We start from the raw sequence: 19,453 nt of genomic DNA on the forward strand, positions 1-19,453 counted from the left end.
CTCACCACTTCAAGGAGCAGTTTGTGATGGGGTCCAAAAGGTTTTTGGAGATTACTAGTCAAAGTCTCCTGTCCTTTCTAATCCAGATTACTAAACACACACAGTGATTTTCCAAGCAAGGCTCCCTATAAGGTAGGGTTCTTTCCAGCCACATCAGTGTGGATGAGACACCGACAAAGCAGTGTGACAAAACTCAGTATCATCCTGGAAACCTGATCCATGTCTACATTTCAGCTAAAGGCAAGCCAGTCACACTTAGGAGGGCTGAAGATGGGTGTCATCATGGCCTCCAGACAACACAAAGCTGTCCAACAAAATCCAGACCCCTTCCTCCCTAGAGTCCTTGATCCTGATCCATGCCATCCATCTGACCAGATTCAGGTGCTTTCCCCAGAAACCACTTTTTCTCCTCTCTTCAAAGGGGAGGAGGAGGGGGAGAGGCAGCAGCGGGGGCTGGAGAAGGAAATTTCAACTACCTTATGTGCTCTCTTCCCATCTGCCCGACATTTGTAAATGCTGGAGAATGCAGCAAGCTTCTAGCTCCGCAACTGGCCTAGCTCAAAGATGCCAGCCACTGAGGGGGTGGGGATCCCTAGCTGGAGGTCTGGCCTCCTGTACCAAGAACTGTCTAGGTTCGTGCTCAGAGCTGTCCAGCCCTACAAGCTGTGTCCTCCCCAGGCCTCCCAAGGGTCACGAGTGCCAAACATTCTCAAGGAGGCAGAGGAAGGTAGGCCTCTAGGAGGTAGCCCGAGACATCGGGTCCCACCAGCTCCTACGGCCGAACCACACAGAAGCACCACCTGGATTCTCCCCCCACCCAGGTAGGGGAGCCAGAGGGAGGGCCCCGGGCTGAGAACAATGCATTCGACATCCAAAGCGCTCTCCCCTTCCCAGCTGGGAAACCCTGTCCCTTCCTGGTTGGGGAGTGGGAGCGAGAGCAACCATCCCCAGGGAGGGTGGAGGCTGGAGGAACCCAAGCTCCTTCTGGCCGCCGTCCCCTGGATCCAGTAACCAGTAGGGGCCAGACATGCACTTCCTGGGGTCAGAGCTGGTCTGTATGGTCCCCAGTGGAAAAGTACCAGAGTGGGCAGCGGCTGAGAGGGACCCCTCCCCAGGAAGGCTGGGGCACCGCAGGCAGGGCTTAGGGGGGCTTTTCTCACCCCAGCCCAGCCGCCCCCATCCCTCTGCTCTAGAGGGAGGGGAAGGTCTGGAGGTGGCTCATCGACAAAAGCCTGGGCAAGGGTCACCCAGTGCGGACTAGTGGAGCCAAGCAAGGTTCCTGCTGGTGTCCTGACGTCTCAGAATCTGGGGGCTCCCCTTCGAGCCCCCCCCCAACCTGCTCCCCCCTCCCCGCAGCTGCCCCGGCTGTGGCCGGAGTCCTGAGCCCCCTCCCCACGCTCGACCTCGAGCAACCCCGAGCGCCCAGCCCCGGGAGAGGTGGCCCGGCTTGGGCTCGGGCTCGGGGCCGGGCCCCGGCTCTCGGACGCCGGGCACGCTTCGCGGCTTACCCCGGGGAGCTCGGGCTGCGGAAACTTTTCCGGGTGGCAGCGCGGGCGCAGGGCCCCGGCCCGCCGTGCACGAAGCCCCAGGCGGCGGCGGCAGCGGCGGCCTCGGCTCGGGCTCCGGCGCCCGGGTCCGTCTCGGCGGCGCTGGGGCAGAGGCGCCTCGCGGGGAAGCTCAGCGCCTCGGCGGCGGCGGCGGCGGCGGCGGCGGCGGCTCCAGCCCGCGGCGCTGGCTCCGGGCTCGGCCCGAGCAGGGGCCGGGCTCGCAGGCGGGGAGGACAGCGAGGGCCGCCCGGCCGCGGCAGCCGCGCTTGTTTACTCGGGCCGCTGTCAGCGGCGGCGGCGGCGGCGGCGGCTCCGGCTCCGGCTCGAGCTCCTCCTCCTCCGCTGGGCCGCCGCGCCCGCCCCTCCCCCTGCGCCCCGCGACGCCTCCGCTCCGCGCAGCGGCGCGCAGCTCCGGCCCGGCCCGGCCCGGCCCGGCCAGTGCGGGCTCCGCGGGCTGCCCGGGCTCCCCGGCCAGTCCGGCCTGCCCCGAGCGCCCGGCCGGAGCCCGCGCGGGGAGGGGGCGCCGCCGGCCGCCCACCCGCGAAAGGACAGCTTCCGCCCGGGCATTGCGGAGGTCCTCCCGGCGGTGTGGGCTGGGGGCCCCCCCCACAATGTCTGTGCCGGAGCCTCCTTCCATCCCGCCCCTCACCCCCAGTCACAAGCAGCCTACCATGTGCCTGCGTGGGCAGTCCACCAAGGGGTTTAAAATGGACCAGTCCCTGCCCTCGGGGAGCTTCCTTTCTAAGGGGAAGGGCACGTTTATGGACCGCAGTCCATACGTGGGACGCCTGGCCGGCCACTTCTCTACTCTCCTTAATAAACAACAAAAACCCACCCCCCTTACTCTAGGAGAAGGGTCCCAGGATCGTCCTGGTCCAGCTGGGCTCCCCTTTGCCCCTTGGAGGCTGGTCTGCAGCGCCCCAGGAGGCCTAAGGTGAGTTTGTCTACAGCCCAGGCCTCACCTGGCCCCCTGTAGCCAGCCGGCCCCCTCCGAAGGAGCCTGGGGGGACCCCCCTTTTCTATCCGGCTTCGAGGCAGGGGTGCATGACGCTTTTTTTGTGACCTGGACCCACTCCGCCACTGTGGTAAAGCCTCCGATGGACAGGTTTTAAAATGCATTAAAATAAATGACCAGGGTTGGGTTGAAATACAATGATCAGATTGTTTTCTTTTTCAATGCTTGCTTTTCCTCTTTGCTTGGGGATGAGATGCTGTAAAGAAGCAGGGTGACCCAACTCATCCTGGTATCATCCTGGAAGCTCTCCGTTCTGTCTTTTCAGCGAGGTAAAGACTGTGTTGATCCTGGAGGCATTTGAATAATTGTTGGTCAAATAAAATGCATTGTTTCATTCTTCAGTTCGCCTCCTTCCTTCCTTCACTTTCCTACTCCTTTCCTGTTCAGGGAGGATGACCTCTCCCAAGTAACTGCTTGGGTGGTGAACCACACCTACCTACGCCCAGGTGGCCAGATGGTCACTGGAGACTCCGAAATCCATCTTAACCCTATCCCTTCCAGGAAATAGGGAAAAAAGCTATATGAACTGGAATGGCAGACTTGGTGCCCACACCGCCCCCTGTCCCAGGCCTCAAAATACCTGGACCAGCAGAAGTAAGAGGTGTTAAGTCTGGTATAGTCCTTCCCAGGGGTAGCTCAGGCCCTGTGCCAGGACCCAGTTGGGAGAACAATGCCCGTCTGTCAAGCATGGTCAGGAAATGATGCAAGACTCTTCCTCCATTAGACTTGAGAACCTGGTTAAAGGGAAATTGGGAAGCCAGGCCGGCCCCACCTAAGCAGGGAGGTCAGAGACTACCCAGACCCAAAGACCTCGGAGTCCTTCTTTGTTGTCTTGTAGTGAAGCTGAAAGTTAAATTGCAGTATAAGTAATGAGGCAGATAAATACCCTTTGAGTCTAAGGTTTGAAAAAGCATTGTCCCTACAAACAATCCTGTGAGGTAGAGAGAGGGCAAATACTGAGAACATGGGCTCTGACTTGCTTGTGGATAGTACAGTCAGTAAATGTCCAAAGTAGGATTCAGTGATGACTAGAGGCCAATCCAACTCGAGCCTGGGATTAAAACCTGAGGAGATTCTCCTCTGGTCTGCAGGACCCTTTGGACTGACTGTGAATGTAGGACCCGTTTATTCTGAGTCAGCAGGTAACTGGTATTAGAGATTAACAAGGGATTAATGCCTTCTTGTCCCCCAAATATCTCCCCACTAGCCTCCTCATAAATCAGTCAACAAGCATTTTATGTGCTGCTAGGTACAATGCTAGGTAAGCCTTTACAAAGGTTAAAAATGAAATGATCTCTGTCTTCAAGGAACTTATATTCTACGAGGGAAAATAATATAACCTGTATGTATGTTAGGAAAAAAGTACCAAAATATAAACAGTAAATACTGGATAATACTATGGAGGGGATGGGAGTGGAAGGCACTAACTGGGGGATTTGGAAAAGTCTTCTGTAAGAGGGAGTGCTTAAGCTGACCTTTAGAGGCAAAGGTGATGAAGGAATGCATTCCAGGCCTAGGAAACAGCCTATGCAAAGGCCTGTGTGTGAGGAACTACAAGTATGTCCATTTGACTGGATGGTAAAGTGCATGATGAGGAGTAACCTGTAATAAACCTTATACGAGGTAGGTTGACGCAAGACTGTAGAAGGCTTTCAATGCCAGAGGAGTTTGTTTACGTTCCTGAAGAAATAGGGTGCCACTGGGATTTTTTCTTTGAGCAAAGGAGGGACATGGTTAGACCTGTGCCATAGGAACATTTCCTGGGCTAGTATGTGGAGGATGATTTAGAAAACGGAGACTTGAGGCAGGAAAACCATGTAGGAGGCTACTGTAGTGGCCTTGAGGGTCTCATCTAGGGTGGTAGCAATGTGCCTATAGAGAAGGTAACAGGTACAAGAGATATTGGCACCATGCTTAGTGACCCAAAAGGCATTTTCTCCAGAAACACCCCTGCTAAATTGAAATGCTAACAGCTGACTCTACTACAAACCATTATCATTAATAACAATAAATAGAATTTATATAGCACTTTAAGGTTTGCAAAACATTTTACAAATAATCTCATTTCATTCTCACAACAACACTGAGGGATAAACCATGGTATTATCCCTAGCAAACTGAGGCAAGCAGTGATACCCAGCCAGTAAGTATCTGAGGCTGTGTTTGAACTCTGCTCATCCTGAGCTCAGAGTCCAGCACTGCTAGTTTCATTTACAGATTACCTTTAGATGGGGCTGGTAACTGGAGTGTGCTCTGTTACAACAGGCTTGGGTAGGTTAAAAAGTCATGGCTCCCAGGTAAACTGATGAGTAATCTGAAAGCGTTGGGTACCAAGAAAACAGAGGAAAGTGCTAAAAGAGAAAATCCAATTATGCCTTGGACTAGCTCTGCAGAGCTGAGGAGGAGGGAGTCTAGCTTGTCCTAGTTTTTCTCTGGTTTTCAGAACCATAGAAAGACCTGGGTTATTCTAGGACTGATCTAGGGGTTAGGGCTAATAAAGTCCAGGGTCCCAGAGGATTTGCCCCAGGCTTATTCAAAAATAATGTAAACTCCTCAGTTGACCCTGTGGTTAGCATGGTTCCTTTTAGTTGTTCCTCTAGAGCATTTAGAAAAGAGATAAGAATAAGTCTGGCCCAGAGGTCATAGTGGACTCCAGAATCAGGAAGAAGACCTGGGTTCAGGTTCCACCTCTGACACACATTGGCTGTATAACCCTGAGCAAGTCACTGAAGCTCTTAGTGCTCCAATGAAGTCATAGGCTTGGCTACCCTGTCCCCCTCTCAAAAAATTCTTTTTTATCATTGATTATCACCATTGGAAAAGACTTCAGAGACCTAGTTCAAGCCTCTCATTTTTACAGATGAGAAAATTGAGGCTCGAAAATGTGTCGTAAATTACTCAGAGTCACACAGCTGGGTAGTGGGAGATCTGGAACAGCTATCTAGATCTTTTGACTTCCTTTGCAGTCCTTGCCATAACACTTAAGGGCAGGGGGACCCCGGTTTCTGATTAGTAGGTATCCTCACTCCAAATCACCTAACCAAAGGCTTTGGTAAGGGCACAATCCTCTTTCTAAAAAGCTAACATCACCAGCTATATTCAGATCTGATGGTTTCCCATCCTGAGAGTTGCTTCTATTTCCTTCTGACTGATTGGGTGTTTAAAAGGAGAATTCTTCCAGGCCAGTTTTATTCCAGATGGTTCCTGGGGCAATTCCCCGGGGGCAGTTCTAGCTAAGATGCTTTGGAAATTTTCCTTTATTTCCCTTATATAAAGGGTATAAACCAGACTTCTGGGGGCGGCAGTGGGGAGGAGTTGGGTCAGATTTGTGGCTGGTGACACATCTCCCACGGGGACTTGCTGCTGGGAATGGCAGGCCCTTCTCATGTTCCCATTTATTAGGGTGAGTGGGTCTTCTTAATGTGCATTTACCTTCCTGTAACATACACTATATGTAGTAGGCACATAATAAATGCTTGTGGAATGAATGTACTTTATGGTAATTTTTTTTGCTTAATGTTTTCCTTCTGTTGAGCATATATTTGCATGTTCCATTGTCCTCTTTCATCATTATTGTGTACAATTAGGCCCTCAATAAATGCCTTTTGATTTACTAGGTTCTGCCCAAATTAGAGAAATACCTTGCACTTACATAATACTTTTTATATAGTATCTAATTTGGCCTGCACAAAGGCCTTTCCAGGTGGATAGGATAGTTTTATCCCTATTTTATGGATGAGAAAGCTTGGGCTTGCTGAAGGTCATGTGGCTAGTAAGTGGTAGGAAGCTAGAGCTTTGGGTCTTTCACTGAATCACAGGGTTTCAAAGTTGGAAGAGACATGAAAGGTCATGCCTGAATGCTACTGGAAGAATTCCTTCCCATTACCTTTGACAAGTGGTCATGCAGCCTCCCCATGAAGAGTGTAGGTGATAAATAGGGATCCCATCACCTCCAGAGGCAGCCCATTTTACTTTGGTATGACTCTGATTATTAGAAGTTTTTTTCTGATGACCAACCTAAAACTGCCTTTCTGAAATTTATACACATGACTGCTAAGTCTGGCCTCTGGGATCAAGTAATACAAATCTTAGCCCTCTTCCAGATGACAGCACTTTGGGTACCTCGAGATAATTATCATCTCCCCTTCCCCAACCCCAACTATTCTCTTCTCTAGGTTTAACATTTTCAGTTCCTCCAAATGAGCCCTAATAACTGGGAATATGAAAAGGGTTTGTCATTCCCAGCAGCAAGTCCATGTGGGAGATGGGTCACCAGCCAAAATTTACATAGCATGGTCTCTTGTATCCTTACCATGCAGGTTTCCCTCCTCTGAATGATCTCTAGCTTGTCAATGTCCTTTCTAAAACATGGTACCCAGAACTGAAAACAGTGCTTCAGAAGTAGTCTAACCAGGAAAGGACTTTCCGTAAAATCAAGAGTTTGCTGGCTGTTCTCCCATTGGTGAATTCCTCCTGGAGCTGCCATTTTTTGGAGGGCCCAGGTTGCCTTTCATTCTCCTCCTGACCTTTTGCTTGGTTTACCAACTTCAAAAGCATGCTCCCATCTAGGGAGCTTCCTTCCCCCTCCCCCTCCCCGCCCCCATCCTTTTCAGTTTCCTCTTATAAGTTCTTTCCCCCGGAGGTCAGGGTTTGTCTTTCTTTGGGCTTGTATTTGTAACTTTAGCACTTAGCACAGTGTCTGAAACATAGTAAGTACTTAGTAAATCCTTTCTTCTGTCCAGTCCCTCCCTAGGCAGGGACTGCATGTCCTGCCCCTCCAATGATTTGGGAAAAAAAGTCATTTGCTGATTATGCTGAAGCTAGTTAGCCATTTTGTTAATTTTCTAGGTCTTCTGCTTCAGTTTCTTCCTCCTGATGCCCATCTTTCCAGCTTTTCTTTGCTATTTCTTGCCCTCGGAGGAAATTTATAAGGCCAGAAAAAAGCAGAAGAAATTCAAGATCTCTACACAATGCAGATAGTTGGCAAATGCTTCTTTACTGACTGAATTATGAGCGATAGTTCTGGTAAAAGAAGTTTGGTGAGACAGGAGGGAAATTGCAATTAAATAGTTTTATTTTATTCATTGATTTCAGTTATCTATGCTGCTCCAGTCCCATTACTCTGGATAACTATTTGCCTAAACCTTAAAAAATAAAAAGTCCTGGAGTAGGCATGCTAAACAGTTTGTCAGGATAGTGGGGATAGGAAGCTTTGTAGCTACCTTCAAGATTTAGCTCAAGCAATTTTATCTTCTTCTTATGTATTTCTATTCTAATTTGTGTTTCATTTATGTGTGCATACCATATTTCACATCACGGGGTTCTAAGCTCCTTGAGGTCTCAGGGACTGAGTCTTTTTATCTTTATAACTCTCTTAGTGCCTAGAAATAGTGCACCTCATCTCTGGTAGATGCTGATGTTTGTTGAGTGTTTTGGTGTTGAATGAACAGTCAGGTAATAGCTTCATTTCCTCTTGTAAGGGATCTAAAGGTTTATTAATAGCATACTAGACTCATAAATCGTTAGTGCTGGAAGGAACCATAGAGATCATTTTACAGATGAGGAAATTAAGGCTCAGGGAAGGGGAAGTGATTTGACCCAAGTCGCTGAGTGAAACAATGGCAAAGCTGAGACCATATTCCATATCTCCAGGGTCCCAAGCCCAGTGCTCTTGCCCCTTACTTACCACACTTATATTCCAGCTAGATTTCAGCAAGCTAAGCATCTGGAACAGTGGATTCCAAACTCTTTGTATCATGCATCCATATCAATAAAAATATTTTGAGAACATATTTTTATAGTCATTTAAAATTATATGCATGGACTACTATACTAGGAATTATGTGTTGTATTAATAATTATAATAAAACTTTCCCAAAAATAGAAATTTTAATTAAAAGGATGCGATAATGATGAAATAATATTTGATCCTAGAATCAATAGAGAGCTGCTAGAGTTAATTGAGTGATGTACTCAGATCAGTGCTTTAGGAAAATCACTTTGACAGATGTGTGGGAAGTGGGAAAGGGGAAAGTCTTGAGACTGGGAGACCAAATGACAAAGTGATGAACAAAGTTATAGATTTAATATTTCCCTTGGTAACCTATAGTTTTTTTTGAGTTACAGAAATAACAGCACATGAGAAGGAGGGCCAGAGCACAATAGAATCACCAGTAGCACTCTAGAGTAATTCAGCGTGGAGGAATGTAACCCTAAATGTTTTAATCATCTTAACATCACTCCCTTAAAGCGCAGGCCAGAATAATTTACTTCTTTTTGTTCCCCTTTGTGCACTCTTCATTCCAATGAAACTTGGCCCCCCAGCTATTTCCTAAGCTCAACATTCCCTTCTCCCACCTCAGTACCTTTGTCTGGATGCGCCTACCCTTTCTCAGGACTGCCTTCCTTCATCTTCTGCTCTAGAATCCCAATTAACTTCAAAGCACAGCTAAGATGTCCTCCAACGGGAAGCCCTTCCTGAGCCATTCCCTGGTTCCCTTTCTCTCCTCCTCCCTTAGATCTCTTTCCTCCTTGAAATTACTTTGTATTAATTTACATGTACTTTTCTGTGTACATTGTATCCCAGCCTCCAACCCCCTGTAAGTTAAGGACTGTTTTTGCCTTTGTATCTCCAGGGCCTGACCCAGCACCTAGCACGTAGTAGGACACTTGGTTAAATGTTTGTTGAATGGAATCGCTTAATTGAATAATGGGTGTTCATCAACATGATTCAACCATTAAGAAAAGATTAAATTATGTTGATTATATCCTGCTTATTAAGGCAGGGAAATGTGTAATACATTTTATGAAAATTTTCATCTAAAATGTTAAGATTGTGTTCAAAGGGATCTTTCAGTTTGAAACATTATTAGTCTTTGTCTAAAGTAAAAGAAAGGAAAAGGAAGGGGGTGAGGAGGGGGGAGGGGGAAGATGAGTAGAAAGACAATCCTGAAAGGTAGTTTGAGCAATACTGCAGAAAACTGCAGTGAAGATAAGCCAGTATCTTCCCTGGGGCTTGGACAGGAATTAGCTAATCACTGCGTTCTAAAATTTGGGATATGACGATCAACCTCTAGTCCTGGAATGGTTTTGTCAGTAGGACTGGGAAAATAAAATAACAACTATAGTACCTTCTGCCAGAAAAGGAACAATGATCTTGGGAATTATAGGCTCCTACATTTAACTTTAATCCCTAAGACAAACACTGAAGGGAAAAAATCAGTTAGCTGCCCAGTGGACACGTCTAGATAGCTTTCACTGTGGTATTGCAAACACTGTAGAACCAGTTGTGTTTACATAGTGCCAGTCCTGCTGAGAAGACTTGTTAGCCTTGCTTTGGCAAAGTGCATCAAGATGGCATGGCAGTAAGAAGAGACATAGTTCATTAGAAGGGATACCAAGAGACCTGAAGAAAGGAGAGCCGTTGGCAGAAAATAATGATGGGATTCCTTAGTAGCCTTCCCTAATCTTAATTGAGATTCCTATCAACCTGATTGGAGTAGTAGCAGTAGCAGCAGTAACAGCAGCAAAAATTACTAGCATTTGTAGAACACTTAGGTTTTCAAAGTGCTTTACATATGTGATTTCATCTGATCCTCACAGTAATCTTGAGAGGTATATGCTACTATTCTCTCCATTTTCTAGATGAGAAAACAGGGTCTCATCACTAATGTCTGAGGCAGGACATTTAGGTCTTCCTGACTGCAAGTCCAGTGCTCTGTTCACTGTACCTGCAGAGCTTAGAGAATATGGTGTTACTCTAAGGTCCTGGTAGCACATTCTTGGGGAGAATAACTCATATATATACTTCTAGGATATTAGAGCTGGAATAGACCTTAAAGGTCATCTAGTATAATCTCCTCATTTTACAGATGAGGAAAATGTCCATAGATGTGAAGTAATAATAAAGGTTTACAAATATTATCTCATTTTATCCTCACAGCAATCCAGGAAGGGAGGCCCTGCGATTATCCCTATTTTATATTTTTAAAATACAATTTTGTTTTTTCACCAATTACGTGTAAAAACAAATTTTAACATTCCTTATTTTTTTTTAAGTTTTGAGTTCCAAATCAATCCCTCTTCCCTTCCTATCCCTTTTCCCTGAGATAGTAAGCAATCTGATATAGATTATAAATGTACAATCATGTAAAAACATTTCCATATTAGTTGTATTGTATAAGAAAACAAAAAAAGAGAAAAAGAAAAGGAAGGATGAGAAAGAAAGAAGGAAGAAAGAAAGGAAGAAAAGAAAGAAGGAAAATAGTATGCTTCAGTCTGTATTTAAATGACATCAGTTCTTTCTCTGGAGACAGACAGCATTTTTCATCATGAGTCCTTTGGGATTGTTTTGGATCGCTGTATTGCTGAGAATAGCTAATAGGTTTTCATTGTACAATACTGCTGGTATTCTTCTGGTTCTGCTCACTTCACTTTGTATCAGTTCATGTAAGTCTTTCCAGTTTTTTTCTGAAATTGTCCTGCTTGACGTTTCTTATAGCACAGTAATATTCCATTACAATCATATACCACAAGTTGTCTAGCCATTCGCCCCTTGAGGGATCCTCTCAGTTTCCAATTCTTAGCCTCTACAAAAAGAGCTGCTATAAATATTTTTGTGCAAATAGGTTCTTTTCCACTTTTAAAAAATTTTTTGGATGGTATCCCTACTTTACAGATAAGGAAACTGAGGCAGACAGAGCAAGTGACTTCCTCAAGGTCATATAGCTAGTAGGCTTTGAACTCAGGTTCTTTTTGACTGCAGGACCAGTGTTCTATACGTTATACCATTTATATGCTTTTAGGGTATTGACTCCCAAGGTTTTAGAGTCTTAAGATCTTGGAAATAAGGGCTGAGGTAAAAGCAGTTAATATTTCTGTGTCATTTTGATGTGGAACCAGGATATTCTAGAGACGTTGAGAGAACTGGGTGTTGAAACATAAAAGAATCATGTGATAGTGTACTTGATATTGGGAATCAGAATTTCATAGCATTTTAGAGCTAGGAGGAACAGATTTTAAGATTATAGAATTTAGAAACTAGAAGAGGCCTTAGAGATTTCCTAGTCCAATCTCTTTATATTTTCCAAGTTAAGGAGCAGCCCTAAATGAAGCATGGAGAGGTGGTGACTTAGATAAGGTGAGAGTTTGGATTTGAACTTAAGCCCTAACTCCAGGGCTCTTTCCTTTACAGACTTTTTCCTTTTCCTTTGCCCTATACCCCCAGAATAACAGACAATCCTTTTCAGTGTTTTTAAGGATTACTTTGCTAAAGACTGCTGGGAAATATACACAGTGCTTATAATAACAAGTCAAGGGAAAAGTTTATAAGATTATAGAAATCTTATCAGTTAATCCTGGTCCTGCATGCAGATAAATGTACAGGGAAATAAGTTATGCTTTTTTCTCTTTCTTTGTTGTAACTCCCTCTAAATAGAAGATTGTACCTCATAATTGAGAGAATTGTGAGAATTGAATGAACTATACTGACACCATCTTGTGACAATTATGAATCTAGCTCAGTTCTGTTTCTATTCAGTTGTGGGTCTAGTCCAATTTCTGTCTTGTGAGAAAACTTTACTTAATTATGGGAATTGCAAGAAAACTTTATTACATTGTTTGCACCCAGTCCTGCATGACTGGGAAGCTGGACCACCTCAGCTTGTTGCTTAGATGCTCAGTCAGATCTGAAGTTTGACGCAAAAAGTTTTCTTACAATTATGCTTCTCAAGCAACCCATATGTCTTATCTGAAAACTGGCTCCATATTTGTCAATCAGTTATTATTTCTTTGTCCCTTTGACTGACCTGGGGTGAATAAGACATCTCTTTTTCTGATTTCAAGGAATTGTACCTGTTTACTTTTCACCCTCAGTTTCCTCCAATTAGAAATCAGATTACCTAATCTTGTATACTGGTTTATATCCTATTGTTTCCTTTTAGTGCATAGAAATCTATCTACCCTTGGATTTAAGGTCCAGTACCAAACCAAGGAGGCCTGGTCCCAATTTGTTATGCAATTGGAATGTGTTGCTTAATAAATCGATATGCTTAGAAGCTCAAAGCTTTGTTTCCTCAGTCATTTCAGATTTCACTTGCCACATAGTTCATTGAGAAAACAGAGGGGATCTAATCTGAACTTCCTCTTCTCTCTTCTTCTACATGTCAAAACACCTTGATATCTCTCATTTTTTCCCCTTTTCTGTACTCTGTGATGAAGAGTGAGTCCTTATCTTCAACAAGGCCAGACTTTACGCATTTGTAGTAGGATAATTTGGCTCTCCTTCCCCCATCGAGTTTATGTAATCATAGAAAGTAAGGGACAGATAATGAGGTATTAATTTGTTAACAACATATAACACAAAGTGTGAGAAAGCTCTCTTTGAACTGGAAAAAGAGCTAGTTCATTGTCTGGGAATAGGCTAGCTATAGTCCTTGGAAGGCCCTTAAAAATTCTGTGTAATAAAGGATGACTCTGTGGAACGGGGGAGGAGCAAGAATACATAGGAAAATTTAAAGGATGTAAAAAACCCAAAATATATCAATATAAGTTTATTTCAAAAAAAAAAGAAAAGAAAGAAAAGATTCTCATTAAATTGAAAGGGGAGCCTTGCTATTGACTAATGAAAGATTGGTCACATCACTAGAAGGCCCTTAAAAAGCTAACTTGGCAAAATTCTGTATTAAAATGGATGACTGTAGGGTTGGGGAGATATTCTGGAAGAAATATAGGTGAATAAAAATAAACAAAATATATCACCAATTAGCTTGCCAACTCTATAGTCAGTTTGTGTAGGAGGCCACAGAACGAACAATTCAACCCATGGGAGTAGGGGGGTGATTCCCCTCCTCTCCACTCCCCCCCCCAAGCAATCTGTCTTGAAAACTGTTTTACAATAGATCTACTTGCTTAGTGGGAAACACAGCTAAGATGCATCTAGCATAACTGTCTTCTTGTTGTTGTTATGTTTGTCCTTCGTTCTCAAAGATGACATGACTTGCAGTTGACTTTGATTTGAGTGAGGGAGGGCTGTGCAAGGTCGCCAACCTCACTTTCTTCTCCTGAGCCATCTGGGTCCAGTGGCCTGATATTCATCAGGATGATGACTAGAGATGGCCCAGGATGTGAGACCCTGGACCTTTCAGGTTAAGGTCTTATCACATTCTCACTTTGAGTGAGATACACCCATTCAATGAATAGGCTTCTTTAAGCAATTACTCAAGGGATGGCCTCTTAAATAAAAAAAAAAAAATCAAACTGGGAGGGGAGGACCCTCAGGGTCCCTGGGTAAAAGAGAAACAATTACTATTGACACTGTCTATAGAGACACAATCACAGTAGCAAGTATTACAGTCAGGAAACAGATTCAAGGAACAAGACCTATGGCAGCATAGAAGAGAGCTGACCAGATTCAAGAGAAAACTAGCTTTGGCATTTGAGAGTCCAATTGCTGCAAGAAGTAGATTCTGGGATCTCAGCTGAGCAGCTCTGCCAGTGGAGATGTGATGCCTGGAAGCTGTAGAGTGAGGACTCCACAAGTTCAGAAAGAATATTGGGGCTCTGGAGAACCCTAAGCATGAGTTGCCTTGGCCACGTGTGTTCCTTATGTGTGTATTTCCGTATGCTAAGTTTGTGTACACTGAGTTTGTTACTCCTCCTCCTCCAGATGCTATGCATATTTATGGGAAGATGTGCCCCAGATTTATGAGGGTGGGGGGAAGGGTGTATTGCTACTCTTCTTACATGTCATTTTAGTGAATGGCATAGTAAGCCAAAAGCTCAAAACTTTTGATTCAAGCAAATTTTGTTGTTTTGAGCTAATTTGCTTTGGCCAGCTAGGTAGTGAAGTAAATAAAGCACTGGGCTTGGAATCAGAATACTTATTGTGTGACTCTGGGCAAGTCACTTAATTCTGTTTGCCTCAGTTTCCTCATTTGTAAAATGAGTTGGAGAAGGAAATGGCAAGCCATCCCAGTATCTTTCCTATGAACACCCCAAATGGGGCCACACAGAGTTGGACATCGCAGAACAACAACAGCTTTGTCTACTGACTGACTGTTAAAGGCACGCTCACCAAAGGAGGTTTGTGAGCTACAGTTTTAGGAGTATGGGCCCAGAACTCAATAGTAGAAGCTGTCCTCTGGGAACCCACCCTATGAGTATGAGTACAAGTTGGGGAAATCCCCACAGAAAGTGTTGTGTACTTACACTCCTGATCCCACCCGCTTCCATCTACTTAGGCAGATTGTTGTGCTTTCTTTCTAATCACTCTTTCAGGCTTGCTTCCCACAAATATGCACAGGTTTTCCATAACCTTTAACAATCTTCACTTGACTGTATCTTAGGGTGTAGCCATATACCTTTCTTCCCTTTCACAGACAAATTTCTAGAAAAAGCACTCACTTGCCTTACTCAACTTCTTGAGCTTGGCTTGGCTTTTAACCTTAGTAATTGACTGAAACTGCTGTCTTAGAGATTACCAATTCTCTCTCTTTCTGAATGATTTCTTAATTACCACATCCTAAGGTTTCTTCTCAGTCCACATCCTTGTTTACATCTCTGCAGAACTTAACACAGTTTATTACCTTTTCATCCTCTTTTCTCTGGGCTTTTCTGAAATGGCTCTGTTTTGATTCTCCTTCCACCTGACAGCTCCTCCTTAGTCTCTTTTGCTAGATCATTACCTACGTCCTGCCCCCAAACTGGACGGCACTCCAAGTCTCTGTCCTGGATTGTCTTCTCATTTCTTTATAGTCTTTCTGGTGATCCCATCAACATTTATGGGTGCAAGTTATCTCTTCTCTGGCATGAACTCAGCCCTAAGCTTTCTTTTCCTTTGATCTCTCCTCTTTTTCCTAGTTGGTTTATTAAAAGCAAATTCACTAGCTTGACGTCACAGTTAAGCCTGTCTTTATTGGTGAAGTTGGCTCCTTCCCACCCCAGTGTCCCAGTGCCTTAGACTCCTTTTGGGAGGCCATGTTACCTGTATATTACACAGTCTAGTCTTCCATGATCTTTAAATCTCTTTAGATTTAATTTCTTCCTGTTCAAGTTGGCACATTTGTGGATTTTCCACCAGATTCCTGTTTCTGGGACTCAGAAACTTTCAGCTTATTGGCAAAGCTGAGATAATAGATGTACATTGGTATCAATGAACAGTGGCCTCATGGTTCATCTGATGGGGTGATGGGGACTTGGACTCCTAAAGGGAAAAGACCATGTCTTGGAAAGCAACCTAGTCCCACACAGCACAGTCCCTGGCCTCTCATGACCTAGGCATCAGGCCCATCCCAACCCACCTATATATTCAACAATCCTTTTAACTGCCCTTTCACTGTGGTTTTCTGACCACTTAACTCCTTTCATTGCCTGTACCTGGACCACCCCAGGCTATTTACCACTCCTTAATCCCACCCAGATCTTCTCACTATCTTTTTTGTATATAAGTATCAGTCTCATCCTCATCAAATTTTCAGACTCACTAAGAATTCTGCCAGCTCCTGTTGGCCCATACAATAGCAGATTTTACTGGGAATCTGCCCTCCATGGTGGTGTTACAATAAATCCTCACTACTTTGAAAGAAACCTTGAATGGTTGAATTCTTTTAAGGCAGACTTGCCCTGTACCCTTACATTTCAAACCTCAACACACTTATAAGCTCTACCCATTTTCCTGTGGGTCTTTCATGATTTTTCTTATTTCCTCAACTCAGGGGATGATTGCTTTCTAATCTCCAGGTTTCACAATAGAAAAATAAATATTTATCACATACAGTAAATTCTCTCCCGCCTCTCCCCTATCTCCTACCAGTGAGGTAAGATATGGTCTCATACTCTCACTTTACTAGATGAGGAAAATGAGGCCCAGAGAGGTTAAGTGACTTTTTCTAGGTCATATAGTCTGTTGATACCAGAGCCAAAACTAGAATTAAAGTTTCCCTGCTCCTAGTCCAATGGTTTTTCCAGTATCACTAATTATCTGAAGGGTGATATTGGCAGGGACATTTTAGGTGGAGTCATACCTCCTGCCCCCCTGGCTCATTCACAGCTTTACTGGGATGGTTTATATATTTGGGAATGGAGGCTACAGAGAAGGACTTGGTGGGAAGTATTTCTAGGATGTCCAAAGATATTAGACCTAAGAACTAATCTTTTCCTTCTGTCTGAAGCCATAAACAAAAGTGAATTGACAACCCCCACAGGATCCCGATGCCCCTTCCCTACATCAAATAGCACACATGAAGAGAGATCAGATGCACTTTTAAAAATGATTATTATCTTGATCTTATCTGTGACTCTAAGGATGACCTTCAGTCATGTCCTTGAGGAGATGACTGTATGTATCTGCATAATAACATGCACCTATGAGGGACTTGATAAATATTAATTAAGGAAGATTGTATCAACTATTATCTCCAAGACTGTTATCTTTAGCTCCTTCCTCTTTCTACTCTGCACCCACTCTTTTTTTGGTTACTTTTTTCAATTTGCTTTCAGATGTTTAACTTAGTTTTATTTCTTACTTCCCATTCCCCTTTCACTTTGCATTCCCCTTACCTTTCCATTTCTAATGGTTCCATTTTCTAATGCCACTCTTAAAGCTCTCTCTCCACTCTTTGTCTCCTTTTTGTCAATATATCTGCCTGCTTCTTCTTTTTTTTTTTTGTTCTACTATAAACACCTTACCTTCACAGGATCTTCTCTATTATAGACTTTCTTACTTAACCTCCTGCCTCCCTTTGTCTTTTGCCTTCATTGCTCTGTGTAGGTTTTGCTTCTCCAGTCACTGTATTAACCAACCTTCAGCTACATTGTGAACACCTGTGGCACACCAGACAGTGTGCTAGGAAATGAGAGATTATGACAATGGAAGATCTTCTCCATCAATAAGTTGTTTCCTTCAGGCTTTTCCCTTCAAGAGATGCAGCTAATTTTTGAGATTCCTCAAAGTCCTTCTTTAGGTCTTTGCCATTTAGAGATATTGAAGAGATCAATTCTGAATCTTCTGTCAGCACAAAACTTAGCAACAAATTGCAGTTAGGAAACAGGACAAATTCTGTCTCTGCGGCATTGAATCCCAGGACCCTGAAGTGAGAGCAGACAACCCTCAGACTCGGAAAGCGGGAAATGGAAGGGAAAGCTGGAGGCAAGCAGCAATATCTGAAAAAAAAGGAATGATTATGAGTGATCATAGTTCAATCAAATAGTGACAAAGGTTGTGTGTGTGTGTGTGTGTGTGTGTGTGTGTGTGTTTCTGAGAGCATAAAGAAGCAGGTAGAGTAGATGGTAATCTATGTAGTATGATTTAAAGTGCTCCACAAAGGCCCTTTGACCCCCAAATATTTCCCCCTACCTGTCAGAGCTGAAATTACACTATGAGAGATTTATTCCTTGTACTAAAAAGTATTACACTGTATCTCCGAACTTCTTTTGAACACCCCAGCAAGTGATAACATTAAACCATTTCTGCTCTTTTGTGCCTTAAGATAATGTAGTAGGGAGCACTATAACATGGTGGAACGAACACTGTTCTTGGGAGTCAGAAGGCCTGTTCCTCATGCTAGTTAAGGACAAGAGACTTCATCTCTTTGAACTTCAGTTTCCTTATTTGTAAAATGGGAACACCATCACTTGCATTACTTATCTTCCAAAGTAGCTGTAAGCAGTTTGAAAAATACTTGGTTAAGTACAAGTCATACCTCCACCATATATTCATTTGGCACCTCTTGGAGGTGAGATGAACCCCATCTATCACCTCAGTGAGATCAGGGGCTGAGTTGGGAATTTAAATGGGGAAAGAGAGGAGAGGAAAAGATTTTAAAGCATAGGATGATTCCAAGAAAGGGTGAGCAGGATGAAGGCAAAGGACACTCTTGGAAAGAAGATGTTCTGAGGGCAATCAAAGAGAGAGAATGGGGCCAGTTAGTCAAAGATGGGAGAAGGAAATTGTGAGAAGGAACCTAAGAAAAATTCAGCTAAAACAACTGGTTCATTTTGCTAAGTTCTCAGTCTCCCAAGAAAAACCAGTTTTCAGTATTCCATTGTGCCTGAAATGCTGTAGCAGCAACAACTTGTCCAGTCAGCCAATCTGCAACATTTGTTGTGTGTGCCACCATGTGCAGAGCACTGTGAGGTACATGGCGGGGTGAGAAGAGAGAAGGATGAGAAAGACTGGTAGGATATGGAGGGTATAAAATAAACTGTGTCTTCACTGTCCTTGGCCTTCAGAAGCTCACCCTGAAAAATCAAATACTCAAATTGATGGATGATCTCAGCAATATGGATGTTTTCTTTAATGACATAGATCACAACCTTGCCTGTTCATACTGCACAAATCTTGTCCATATTGTCCTCGGAGTTCAACACAGGGGGTCCACCCCGACATGCCAGAGGCCTTCTTCACTTTCTCCTGACGTTGAAAGGCCACCAGTATAGCATCTTGTTCATCTGCCTGTCAGCACTCCATCCTCACTAGGTAAATAGCCATTGATTGAGTTGGATAGATAATAACTCACATTTCTTTACTGCTTTAAAGTTTGCAAAGCACTTTCCTCGTAACACTCCTGTGACGCGGGTAGTACGATCATTGTTGTTATGTCCATTTTGCAGATGAAGAAACTGAAGTTCAGAGATGTTAAGTGATTCCATGATGGCACAGATATTGACATGAAGTGCGAACTATCTGAGCCAGAATTCAAACTCAGCGCACCTGACTGCAAGTCCAGTACTCTCTTTAGTACGTACATACCTCTTCATAGATAAAACATGCATGATAAAACATGAAGGACTTAATTTAATTTCCCCCCCTTTTTTTGGTTTTAGACATGGATAAATACATTAATCGGTAATGGTCAAATAGGAAATTTTAAAGTATTCTAAGGGACTTTAGAAG

At 44.0% G+C, this 19,453-nt stretch overlaps 1 long non-coding RNA gene across 1 annotated transcript in view; it reads left to right on the forward strand.

Moving 5' to 3' along the window:
- Positions 1 to 735: 735 nt before the first annotated feature.
- The window catches only part of LOC140510303 (uncharacterized), a 133,012-nt gene continuing 114,294 nt past the window's right edge, over positions 736 to 19,453 (forward strand). Inside the window, exon 1 of the long non-coding RNA XR_011969181.1 lies at positions 736 to 821. This is a non-coding gene — a long non-coding RNA (uncharacterized lncRNA). The remainder of the gene's footprint in view (positions 822 to 19,453) is intronic.

This window comes from Notamacropus eugenii, chromosome 1 (genome assembly GCF_028372415.1).
Source record: "Notamacropus eugenii isolate mMacEug1 chromosome 1, mMacEug1.pri_v2, whole genome shotgun sequence".
In the NCBI taxonomy this organism is placed as follows: Eukaryota; Metazoa; Chordata; class Mammalia; order Diprotodontia; family Macropodidae; genus Notamacropus; species Notamacropus eugenii.